A 13721-nucleotide genomic window follows, 5' to 3' on the forward strand; every position below is an offset into this window, starting at 1 on the left:
CCTCACTCATTCTCTCCATGTGCCCAAACCATTTCAAAACACCCTCTTCTGCTCTCTCAACCACGCTCTTTTTATTTCCACACATCTCTCTTACCCTTACGTTACTTACTCGATCAAACCACCTCACACCACACATTGTCCTCAAACATCTCATTTCCAGCACATCCATCCTCCTGCGCACAACTCTATCCATAGCCCACGCCTCGCAACCATACAACATTGTTGGAACTACTATTCCTTCAAACATACCCATTTTTGCTTTCCGGGATAATGTTCTCGACTTCCACACATTTTTCAAGGCTCCCAGAATTTTGCCCCCTCCCCCACCCTATGATCCACTTCCGCTTCCATGGTTCCATCCGCTGACAGATCCACTCCCAGATATCTAAAACACTTCACTTCCTCCAGTTTTTCACCATTCAAACTCACCTCCCAATTGACTTGACCCTCAACCCTACTGTACCTAATAACCTTGCTCTTATTCACATTTACTCTTAACTTTCTTCTTCCACACACTTTACCAAACTCCGTCACCAGCTTCTGCAGTTTCTCACATGAATCCGCCACCAGCGCTGTATCATCAGCGAACAACAACTGACTCACTTCCCAAGCTCTCTCATCCCCAACAGACTTCATACTTGCCCCTCTTTCCAAGACTCTTGCATTTACCTCCCTAACAACCCCATCCATAAACAAATTAAACAACCATGGAGACATCACACACCCCTGCCGCAAACCTACATTCACTGAGAACCAATCACTTTCCTCTCTTCCTACACGTACACATGCCTTACATCCTCGATAAAAACTTTTCACTGCTTCTAACAACTTGCCTCCCACACCATATATTCTTAATACCTTCCACAGAGCATCTCTATCAACTCTATCATATGCCTTCTCCAGATCCATAAATGCTACATACAAATCCATTTGCTTTTCTAAGTATTTCTCACATACATTCTTCAAAGCAAACACCTGATCCACACATCCTCTACCACTTCTGAAACCACACTGCTCTTCCCCAATCTGATGCTCTGTACATGCCTTCACCCTCTCAATCAATACCCTCCCATATAATTTACCAGGAATACTCAACAAACTTATACCTCTGTAATTTGAGCACTCACTCTTATCCCCTTTGCCTTTGTACAATGGCACTATGCACGCATTCCGCCAATCCTCAGGCACCTCACCATGAGTCATACATACATTAAATAACCTTACCAACCAGTCAACAATACAGTCACCCCCTTTTTTAATAAATTCCACTGCAATACCATCCAAACCTGCTGCCTTGCCGGCTTTCATCTTCCGCAAAGCTTTTACTACCTCTTCTCTGTTTACCAAATCATTTTCCCTAACCCTCTCACTTTGCACACCACCTCGACCAAAACACCCTATATCTGCCACTCTGTCATCAGACACATTCAACAAACCTTCAAAATACTCATTCCATCTCCTTCTCACATCACCACTACTTGTTATCACCTCCCCATTTACGCCCTTCACTGAAGTTCCCATTTGCTCCCTTGTCTTACGCACCCTATTTACCTCCTTCCAGAACATCTTTTTATTCTCCCTAAAATTTACTGATAGTCTCTCACCCCAACTCTCATTTGCCCTTTTTTTTCACCTCTTGCACCTTTCTCTTGACCTCCTGTCTCTTTCTTTTATACTTCTCCCACTCAATTGCATTTTTTCCCTGCAAAAATCGTCCAAATGCCTCTCTCTTCTCTTTCACTAATACTCTTACTTCTTCATCCCACCACTCACTACCCTTTCTAAACAGCCCACCTCCCACTCTTCTCATGCCACAAGCATCTTTTGCGCAATCCATCACTGATTCCCTAAATACATCATATTCCTCCCCCACTCCCCTTACTTCCATTGTTCTCACCTTTTTCCATTCTGTACACAGTCTCTCCTGATACTTCTTCACACAGGTCTCCTTCCCAAGCTCACTTACTCTCACCACCTTCTTCACCCCAACATTCACTCTTCTTTTCTGAAGACCCATACTAATCTTCACCTTAGCCTCCACAAGATAATGATCAGAAATCCCTCCAGTTGCACCTCTCAGCACATTGACATCCAAAAGTCTCTCTTTCGCACGCCTGTCAATTAACACGTAATCCAATAACGCTCTCTGGCCATCTCTCCTACTTACATAAGTATACTTATGTATATCTCGCTTTTTAAACCAGGTATTCCCAATCATCAGTCCTTTTTCAGCACATAAATCTACAAGCTCTTCACCATTTCCATTTACAACACTGAACACCCCATGCATACCAATTATTCCCTCAACTGCCACATTACTCACCTTTGCATTCAAATCACCCATCACTATAACCCGGTCTCGTGCATCAATACCGCTAACACACTCATTTAGCTGCTCCCAAAACACTTGCCTCTCATGATCTTTCTTCTCATGCCCAGGTGCATATGCACCAATAATCACCCACCTCTCTCCATCAACTTTCAATTTTACCCATATTAATCGAGAATTTACTTTCTTACATTCTATCACATACTCCCACAACTCCTGTTTCAGGAGTATTGCTACTCCTTCCCTTGCTCTTGTCCTCTCACTAACCCCTGACTTCACTCCCCAGACATTTCCAAACCACTCTTCCCCTTTACCCTTGAGCTTCGTTTCACTCAGAGCCAAAACATCCAGGTTCCTTTCCTCAAACATACTACCTATCTCTCCTTTTTTCACATCTTGGTTACATCCACACACATTTAGGCACCCCACTCTGAGCCTTCGAGGAGGATGAGCACTCCCCGCGTGACTCCTTCTTCTGTTTCCCATTTTAGAAAGTTAATACAAGGAGGGGAGGATTTCCGGCCCCCCGCTCCCGTCCCCTCTAGTCGCTTTCTACGACACGCGAGGAATACGTGGGAAGTATTCTTTCACCCCTATCCCCAGGGATAATATACATATACACACACACACACACACACACACACACACACACACACACACACACACACACACACACATACATATATATACATATGAAAAATGTAAGAAACAATTTAGAAAACAAACTTTTAGCTTGAAATGAATGAAAAAATGAATATATATATATATTTATATTCATTTCACTTTGTTGCTGTCTCCTGCGTTAGCAAGGTAGCGCAAGGAAATAGACGAAAGAATGGCCCAACCCACCCATATACACGTGTTTATACATACACGTCCACACACGCAAATATACATACCTATACATCTCAACATATACATATATATGCACATGCAGACATATACATATATACACATGTACATAATTCATAGTCTGCTATTATTCATTCCCATCGCTACCCTGCCACACATGAAATAACAACCCTCTCCCCTCCGCATGTGCACAAGGTAGCGCTAGGAAAAGACAATAAGGCCACATTCGTTCACACTCAGTCTCTAGCTGTCATGTATAATGCACCGAAACCACAGCTCCCTTTCCACAGTATTCATTTATTTATTTATTTCATTTAATTGCTGTTTCTCGCATCAGTGAAGTAGCACCAAGAAATAGATGAAGAATGGTCCATCCACTTATATACAGAAATATATATACATAAATGCCCATACATGCACATTTACATATATACATTCATGTACATACACATACATATATACATTCATGTACATACACATACATATATACACATGTACACATTCATACTTGCTTGCCCTCGTCCATTCCTGGCACTAACCCGCCCCACAGGAAACAGCATCGGTACCCCCTGCTTCAGCAAGGTAGCGCCAGGAAAATAGACAGAAAAGGCCACATTGGTTCACACTCAGTCACTAGCTGTCATGTGTAATGCATCAAAACCATGGCTCCCTATCCACATCCAGGCCCCACAGACCTTTCCATGGTTTACCTCTGATGCTTCACATGCCCTGGTTTAGTCCATTGACAGCACTTCGCACTGGTATACCCCATCATTCCAGTTCACTCTATTCCTTGCATGCCTCTCAGCTTGACTCCTGTTTCCCTTTTTAGAAATTCAAAGACAGGGAGGAGAGGGTTTCCAGCCCCCTTTTGCTGCCTTCTATGACACACGGAATACGTGGGAGGTATTCTTTCTCCCTTATCCCCAGGGATAATATATATATATATATATATATATATATATATATATATATATATATATATATATATTATACTTTATATTTTGTCACTGTCTCCCACGTTAGCGAGGTAGCGCAAGGAAAACAGACGAAAGAATGACCTAACTCATCCACATACACATGTATATACATACATGCCCACACACGCACATATACATACCTATACATTTCAACATATACATACACAGACATATATACACATGTATATATTCTTACTTGCAATCTTCATCCATTTCCTTCGGCACCCTGACACACATGAAATGGCACCCCCATCCCCCTGCGCATGTGCGTGGTAGCTCTAGGAAAAGACAACAAAGGCCACATTCGTTCACATTAAGTCTCTAGCTGTCATGTGTAATGCACCGAAACCACAGCTCCCTATCCACATCCAGGCCCCACAAAACTTTCCATGGTTTACCCCAGACACTTCACATGCCCTGGTTCAATCCACTGACAGCATGTCGACCTCAGTATATTACATTGTTCCAGTTCACTCTATTCCTTGCATGCCTTTCATCCTCCTGTATGTTCAGGCCCCGATCACTCAAAATCTTTTTCACTCCATCCTTCCACTTCCAATTTGGTCTCCCACTTCTTGTTCCCTCCATCTCTGACACATATATCCTCTTTGTCAATCTTTCCTCACTCATTCTCTTCATGTGACCAAACCATTTCATTACTTACTTGATCAAACCACCTCACACTATATATTGTCTTCCAACATCTTTCTAATACTTCCACCCACCTCCACACAACCATATCTATAGCCCATGCCTCGCTACCATATAACATTGTTGGAACCACTATTCCTTCAAACATACCCATTTTTGCTATCCAAGATAATGTTCTTGCCTTCCACACATTCTTCAACGCTCCCAGAACCTTCGCCCCCTCCCCCACCCTGTGATGCACTTCTGCTTCCATGATTCCATCCGCTACCAAATCCACTCCCAGATATCTAAAACACTTTACTTCCTTCAGTTTTTCTCCATTTAAACTTACCTTCCAATTGACTTGTCCCTCAACCCTACTGATCCTAATAACCTTGCTCTTATTTACATTTACTCTCAGCTTTCTTCTTTCACGCACTTTACCAAACTCAGTCTCCAGCTTCTGCAGTTTCTCACCCGAATCAGCCACCAGCGCTGTATCATCAGCAAACAACAACTGACTCACTTCCCAAGCCCTCTCATCCACAACAGACTGCATACTTGCCCCTGTTTCCAAAACTCTTGCATTCACCTCCCTAACAACCCCATCCATAAACAAATTAAACAACCATGGAGACATTACACACCCCTGCCAAAAACCGACATTCACTAGGGGTGACTGTGTTGTTGACTAGTTGGTAAGGATATTTAATGTGTGTATGACTCATGGAGAGGTGCCTGAGGATTGGCGGAATGCATGCATAGTGTCATTGTACAAAGGCAAAGGGGCTAAAGGTGAGTGCTCAAATTATATGGGAGGGTATTGATTGAGAGGGTGAAGGCATGTACTGAGCATCAATTGGGGAAGAGCAGTGTGGTTTCAGAAGTGGTAGAGGATGTGTGGATCAGGTGTTTGCTTTGAAAAATGTTTGTGATTAATACTTAGAAAAGCAAATGGATTTGTATGTAGCATTTATGGATCTGGAGAAGGCATATAATAGAGTTGATAGAGATGCTCTATGGAAGGTATTAAGAATATATGGGGTGGGAGGCAAGTTGTTAGAGGCAGTGAAAAGTTTTTATCGAGGATGTAAGGCATGTGTACGAGTAGGAAGAGAGGAAAGTGATTGGTTCTCAGTGAATGTCGGTTCGCGGCAGGGGTGCGTGATGTCTCCATGGTTGTTTGATTTATTTATGGATGGGTTTGTTAGGGAGGTGAATGCAAGAGTTTTGGAGAGAGGGGCAAGTATGCAGTCTTTTGTGGATGAGAGAGCTTGGGAAGTGAGTCAGTTGTTGTTCGCTGATGATACAGTACTGGTGGCTGATTCGGGTGAGAAACTGCATAAACTGGTGACTGAGTTTGGTAAAATGTGTGAAAGAAGAAAGCTGAGAGTAAATGTGAATAAGAGCAAGGATATTAGATACAATAGGGTTGAGGGACAAGTCAATTGGGAGGAAAGTTTGAATGGAGAAAAACTGGAGGAAGTGAAGTGTTTTAGATATCTGGGAGTGGATTTGGCAACGGATGGAACCATGGAAGCGGAAGTGAGTCACAGGGTGGTTCCAACAATGACATATGGTTGCGAGGCATGGGCTATAGATAGGGTTGTGCGGAGGAGGGTGGATGTGTTGGAAATGAGATGTTGAGGAAAATATGTGGTGTGAGATGGTTTGATCGAGTAAGTAATGAAAAGGTAAGAGAGATGTGTGGTAATAAGCAGAGTGTAGTTGAGAGAGCAGAAGAGAGTGTTTTGAAATGGTTTGGTCACATGGAGAGAATGAGTGAGGAAAGATTGACCAAGAGGATATATGTGTTGGAGGTGGAGGGAACGAGGAGAAGTGGGAGACCAAATTGGAGGTGGAAAGATGGAGTGAAAAAGATTTTGTGTGATCGGGGCCTGAACATGCAGGAGGGTGAAAGGAGGGCAAGGAATAGAGTGAATTGGATCGATGTGGTATACCGGGGTTGACGTGCTGTCAGTAGATTGAATCAGGGCATGTGAAGCGTCTGGGGTAAACCATGGAAAGTTGTGTGGGGCCTGGATGTGGAAAGGGAGCTGTGGTTTCGGGCATTATTGCGTGGCAGCTAGAGACTGAGTGTGAACGAATGGGGCCTTTGTTGTCTTTTCCTAGTGCTACCTCGCACACATGAGGGGGGAGGGGGATGGTATTCCATGTGTGGCGATGTGGCGATGGGAGTGAATGGGGGCAGACAGTGTGAATTGTGTGCATGGGTATATATGTATGTCTGTGTATGTATATATATATGTGTACATTGAGATGTATAGGTATGTATATTTGCGTGTGTGGACGTGTGTGTGTGTATACATTGTGTATGGGGGTGGGTTGGGCCATTTCTTTCGTCTGTTTCCTTGCGCTACCTCGCAAACGCGGGAGACCGATAAAGCAAAATAAATAAAATAAAATATATACCCTGCATGATCCAGGTTCCCATTTTATCGACCAACCCCTAGGGTTGGATGAACAGCTGGGTGGATTGCGGAGTGAGTGCCACAACCAGGATTTGAGCCTGGGCAGCCTGTGAATGCATCACTGCTAAACGAGTCCATCTGCTAAGATTTCTTTAATCTCTTGCACTTTTTGTTGTTCCTGGTCTGCTTCTAGTCTTACATTGGATTGTTGCACAAATGTCCTCTGATTTGGGGTGTCTTATCACTGTTTGGTTGAAGAAAAGTACCATCAAAGTAAGTAGTTTCAGCTTTCTGATCTAGTTCATTCACCTGAATGATAGAAATTTATTGTCTTGTGACAAACAGATATCAATAACAGCCAGTATGGATTTCCTTAAAAATGAATGTACGAAGCTCAAGCTGTTTATGACTGAAAATGCCTTACAAGAATCAAAGCATATCTTTATCTCTTAAACAGCTCTACTGAATTTTGTGGCTGCCTTGCTGTGAACAAATATGTCCATAACATTTTTAAATTACCTTTTGGGCAAACCAGGAAAAATACAGTAGAGCTGAATTTTGTGGCTGTCTTGCTGTGGACAAATATGTCCATAACATTTTTAAATTACCTTGTGGGCAAATCTGGAAAGATACAGTATAAAGTATGTACTTACATATTGGTGGTACTAACTGGTTCATACAGTAATTTTCACTGCTGAGTGCTCTTGGAGTGCTACCTTTAGCATGCCTGCTGTGTGAAAGTAAGGTATAGTAACTGGTGTGTAACTCTTCTTGCACTCTGTAATAATGTTAAGAGTAACACTATTAGACAAACACCTGAGGTGTGCGGTCACTTTTATTTTTTTTGATAATTTTGGAGCCTCGCTGCCCCTAGAAACACTGCGCTGGAGTTGCTCTATGCCAGTGACCTGCCATGGGAGAGGCAAAAAAGGCTAAGAATCGGCACTGAGTCTACCAATTATGCCAAGGGTTAAGAGGCGAGCGATTGAGGGTGATGGTGCTAAATGTAAATGGGATGACTGGTGAGAGTAAAAGAAGGGAGATTGTGGAGGGTTTAAAAGTTTTAGCTTGGATGTGCTAGGGAATGTGAAGTGAAAATGGAAATGATGAATGTAAGTTATGGGAGGGCATGGAAGGAGGACTTGTATGGACAGGAATGAGTGAAAATTATCAAGAAAGAGGAAAAGAAGGATGTGCAATTCTGCTACAACGAAGAGTATGGGAAGGTGTTACAGGGCATGGATGGAATGAGTCAATAATAGGAATCAATAATAGAAATGTACCAGTGGAAGTTCAGCAAAGGAGGGAAGAATACTATGCAATTTCATGTGTGTCGGGGTGGCGACGGAATGGATGAAGGCAGCAAGTATGAATATGTACATGTGTATATATGTATATGTCTGTGTATGTATGTGTATATGATGAAATGTATAGGTATGCATATGGGCATTTATGTATATACATGTGTATGTGGGTGGGTTGGGCCATTCTTTCATCTGTTTCACTGCCTCGCTAATGAGGGAGATGGCGATTAAGTATAACAAAATAAAAATAAAGAACATATATATAAATGTGAATAAGAGCAAGGTTATTAGGTAGAGTAGGGTTGAGGGTCAAGTCAATTGGGAGGTAAGTTTGAATGGAGAAAAACAGGAGGAAGTAAAGTGTTTTAGATATCTGGGAGTGGATCTGGCAGCGGATGGAACCATGGAAGCGGAAGTGGATCATAGGGTGGGGGAGGGGGCGAAAATCCTGGGAGCCTTGAAGAATGTGTGGAAGTCGAGAACATTATCTCGGAAAGCAAAAATGGGTATGTTTGAAGGAATAGTGATTCCAACAATGTTGTATGGTTGCGAGGCGTGGGCTATGCATAGAGTTGTGCGCAGGAGGGTGGATGTGCTGGAAATGAGATGTTTGAGGACAATGTGTGGTGTGAGGTGGTTTGATCGAGTAAGTAACGTAAGGGTAAGAGAGATGTGTGGAAATAAAAAGAGCGTGGTTGAGAGAGCAGAAATGGGCGTTTTGAAATGGTTTGGGCACATGGAGAGAATGAGTGAGGAAAGATTGACCAAGAGGATATATGTGTCGGAGGTGGAGGGAACGAGGAGAAGTGGGAGACCAAATTGGAGGTGGAAAGATGGAGTGAAAAAGATTTTGTGTGATCGGGGCCTGAACATGCAGGAGGGTGAAAGGAGGGCAAGGAATAGAGTGAATTGGATCGATGTGATATACCGGGGTTGACGTGCTGTCAGTGAATTGAATCAGGGCATATGAAGCGTCTGGGGTAAACCATGGAAAGCTGTGTAGGTATGTATATTTGCGTGTGTGGACGTGTATGTATATACATGTGTATGGGGGTGGGTTGGGCCACTTCTTTCGTCTGTTTCCTTGCGCTACCTCGCAAACACGGGAGACAGCGACAAAGCAAAAAAATATATATATATATATATATTTTTTTTTTTTTTTTTTTATACTTTGTCGCTGTCTCCCGCGTATTGCGAGGTAGCGCAAGGAAACAGACGAAAGAAATGGCCCAACCCCCCCCATACACATGTACATACACACGTCCACACACACAAATATACATACCTACACAGCTTTCCATGGTTTACCCCGGACGCTTCACATGCCTTGATTCAATCCACTGACAGCACGTCAACCCCTGTATACCACATCGCTCCAATTCACTCTATTCCTTGCCCTCCTTTCACCCTCCTGCATGTTCAGGCCCCGATCACACAAAATCTTTTTCACTCCATCTTTCCACCTCCAATTTGGTCTCCCTCTTCTCCTCGTTCCCTCCACCTCCGACACATATATCCTCTTGGTCAATCTTTCCTCACTCATTCTCTCCATGTGCCCAAACCATTTTATATATATATATATTATCCCTGGGGATAGGGGAGAAAGAATACTTCCCACGTATTCCCTGCGTGTCGTAGAAGGCGACTAAAAGGGGAGGGAGCGGGGGGCTGGAAATCTTCCCCTCTCGTCTTTTTTTTAATTTTCCAAAACAAGGAACAGAGAAGGGGGCCAGGTGAGGATATGCCCTCCAAGGCCCAGTCTTCTGTTCTTAACGCTACCTCGCTAACGCGGGAAATGGCGAATAGTTTGAAAGAAAGAAGAAATATATATATATATATATATATATATATATATATATATATATATATATATATATATATATATATATATATTCAAACTCACCTCCCAATTGACTTGACCCTCAACCCTACTGTACCTAATAACCTTGCTCTTATTCACATTTACTCTTAACTTTCTTCTTTCACACACTTTACCAAACTCAGTCACCAGCTTCTGCAGTTTCTCACATGAATCAGCCACCAGCGCTGTATCATCAGCGAACAACAACTGACTCACTTCCCAAGCTCTCTCATCCCCAAACTTCATCCTTGCCCCTCTTTCCAACACTCTTGCATTCACCTCCCTAACAACCCCATCCATAAACAAATTAAACAACCATGGAGACATCACACACCCCTGCCGCAAACCTACATTCACTGAGAACCAATCACTTTCCTCTCTTCCTACACGTACACATGCCTTACATCCTCGATAAAAACTTTTCACTGCTTCTAACAACTTGCCTCCCACACCATATATTCTTAATACCTTCCACAGAGCATCTCTATCAACTCTATCATATGCCTTCTCCAGATCCATAAATGCTACATACAAATCCATTTGCTTTTCTAAGTATTTCTCACATACATTCTTCAAAGCAAACACCTGATCCACACTCCCTCTACCACTTCTGAAACCACACTGCTCTTCCCCAATCTGATGCTCTGTACATGCCTTCACCCTCTCAATCAATACCCTCCCATACAATTTGCCAGGAATACTCAACTGGAGGAAGTGAAGTGTTTTAGATATCTGGGAGTGGATCTGGCAGCGGATGGAAACATGGAAGCGGAAGTGGATCATAGGGTGGGGGAGGGGGCGAAAATTCTGGGAGCCTTGAAGAATGTGTGGAAGTCGAGAACATTATCTCGGAAAGCAAAAATGGGTATGTTTGAAGGAACAGTGGTTCCAACAATGTTGTATGGTTGCGAGGCGTGGACTATGGATAGAGTTGTGCGCAGGAGGATGGATGTGCTGGAAATGAGATGTTTGAGATCAATGTGTGGTGTGAGGTGGTTTGATCGAGTAAGTAACGTAAGGGTACGAGAGATGTGTGGAAATAAAAAGAGCGTGGTTGAGAGAGCAGAAGAGGGTGTTTTGAAATGGTTTGGTCACATGGAGAGAATGAGTGAGGAAAGATTGACCAAGAGGATATATGTGTCGGAGGTGGAGGGAACGAGGAGAAGAGGGAGACCAAATTGGAGGTGGAAAGATGGAGTGAAAAAGATTTTGTGTGACCGGGGCCTGAACATGCAGGAGGGTGAAAGGAGGGCAAAGAATAGAGTGAATTGCAGCGATGTGGTATACCGGGGTTGACGTGCTGTCAGTGGATTGAATCAAGGCATGTGTATGGGGGTGGGTTGGGCCATTTCTTTCGTCTGTTTCCTTGCGCTACCTCGCAAACGCGGGAGACAGCGACAAAGCAAAAAAAAAAAAAAATATATATATATATATATTTATATATATATATATATATATATATATGGGTATATATGTATGTGTCTGTGTGTGTATATATATATATGTGTACATTGAGATGTATAGGTATGTATATTTGCGTGTGTGGACGTGTATGTATATACATGTGTATGGGGGTGGGTTGGGCCATTTCTTTCGTCTGTTTCCTTGCGCTACCTCGCAAACGCGGGAGACAGCAACAAAGCAAAATAAAAATAAAAAATAATCCCTGGGGATAGGGGAGAAAGAATACTTCCCACGTATTCCCTGCATGTCGTAGAAGGCGACTAAAAGGGGAGGGAGCGGGGGGCTGGAAATCCTCCCCTCTCGTTTTTTTTTTTTTTTTCCAAAAAGAAGGAACAGAGGGGGCCAGTTGAGGATATTCCAAAAAAGGCCCAGTCCTCTGTTCTTAGCGCTACCTCGCTAACGCGGGAAATGGCGAATAGTTTAAAAGAAAGAAAAGATATATATATATATATATATATATATATATATATATATATATATATATATATATATATATATTATCCCTGGGGATAGGGGAGAAAGAATACTTCCCACGTATTCCCTGCATGTCGTAGAAGGCGACTAAAAGGGGAGGGAGCGGGGGGCTGGAAATCCTCCCTTCTCATTATTTTTTTTTAATTTTCCAAAAGGAACAGAGAACGGGGCCAGGTAAGGATATTCCCTCAAAGGCCCATTCCTCTGTTCTTAACGCTACCTCGCTAATGCGGGAAATGGCGAATAGTTTAAAAAAAAAAAAAAAAAAAAAAAAAATATATATATATATATATATATATATATATATATATTTTTTATTCATTCATTCCCTGGGATAGGGGATTAAGAATACTTCCCACATATTCCCTGTGTGTCGTAGAAGGTGACTTAAAGGGGAGGGAGCGGGGGGCTGGAAATCCTCCCCTCTCGTTTTTTTTAATTTTCCAAAAGAAGGAACAGAGTGGGGCCAGGTGAGGATATTCCAAAAAAGGCCCAGTCCTCTGTTCTTAATGCTACCTTGCTAACGTGGGAAATGGCGAATAGTTTAAAAGAAAAGATTTATTCATTCATTTCATTTTGCTTTGTCGCTGTCTCCCGCGTTAGCGAGGTAGTGCAAGGAAACAGACGAACGAATGGCCCAACCCACCCACATACACATGTATATACATACACGTCCACACACGCAAATATACATACCTATCCATCTCAACGTATACATATATATACACACATAGACATATACATATATACACATGTACATAATTCATACTGTCTGCCTTTATTCATTCCCATTGCCACCCCGCCACACATGAAATAACAACCCCCTCCTCCTCGTGTGTGAGGTACCGCTAGGAAGACAACAAAGGCCCCATTCGTTCACACTGTCTCTAGCTGTCATGTAATAATGCACCGAAACTACAGGTCCCTTTCCACATCCAGGCCCCACAGAACTTTCCATGGTTTACCCCAGACGCATCACATGCCCTGGTTCAATCCATTGACAGCACGTCGATCCTGGTATACCACATCATTCCAATTCACTCTATTCCTTGCACGCCTTTCACCCTCCTGCATGTTCAGGTCCCAGTCACTCAAAATCTTTTTCACTCCATCTTTCCACCTCCAATTTGGTCTCCCACTTCTCCTCGTTCCCTCCACCTCTGACACATATATCCTCTTTGTCAATCTTTCCTCACTCATTCTCTCCATGTGACCAAACCATTTCAAAACACCCTCTTCTGCTCTCTCAACCACACTCTTTTTATTACCACACATGTCTCTTACCCTATTATTACTTACTCGATCAAACCACCTCACACCACATATTGTCCTCAAACATCTCATTCCCAGCACATCCACCCTCCTCCGCACAACTCTATCCATAGCCCACGCCTT

Source organism: Panulirus ornatus, chromosome 18 (assembly GCF_036320965.1).
Source record: "Panulirus ornatus isolate Po-2019 chromosome 18, ASM3632096v1, whole genome shotgun sequence".
In the NCBI taxonomy this organism is placed as follows: Eukaryota; Metazoa; Arthropoda; class Malacostraca; order Decapoda; family Palinuridae; genus Panulirus; species Panulirus ornatus.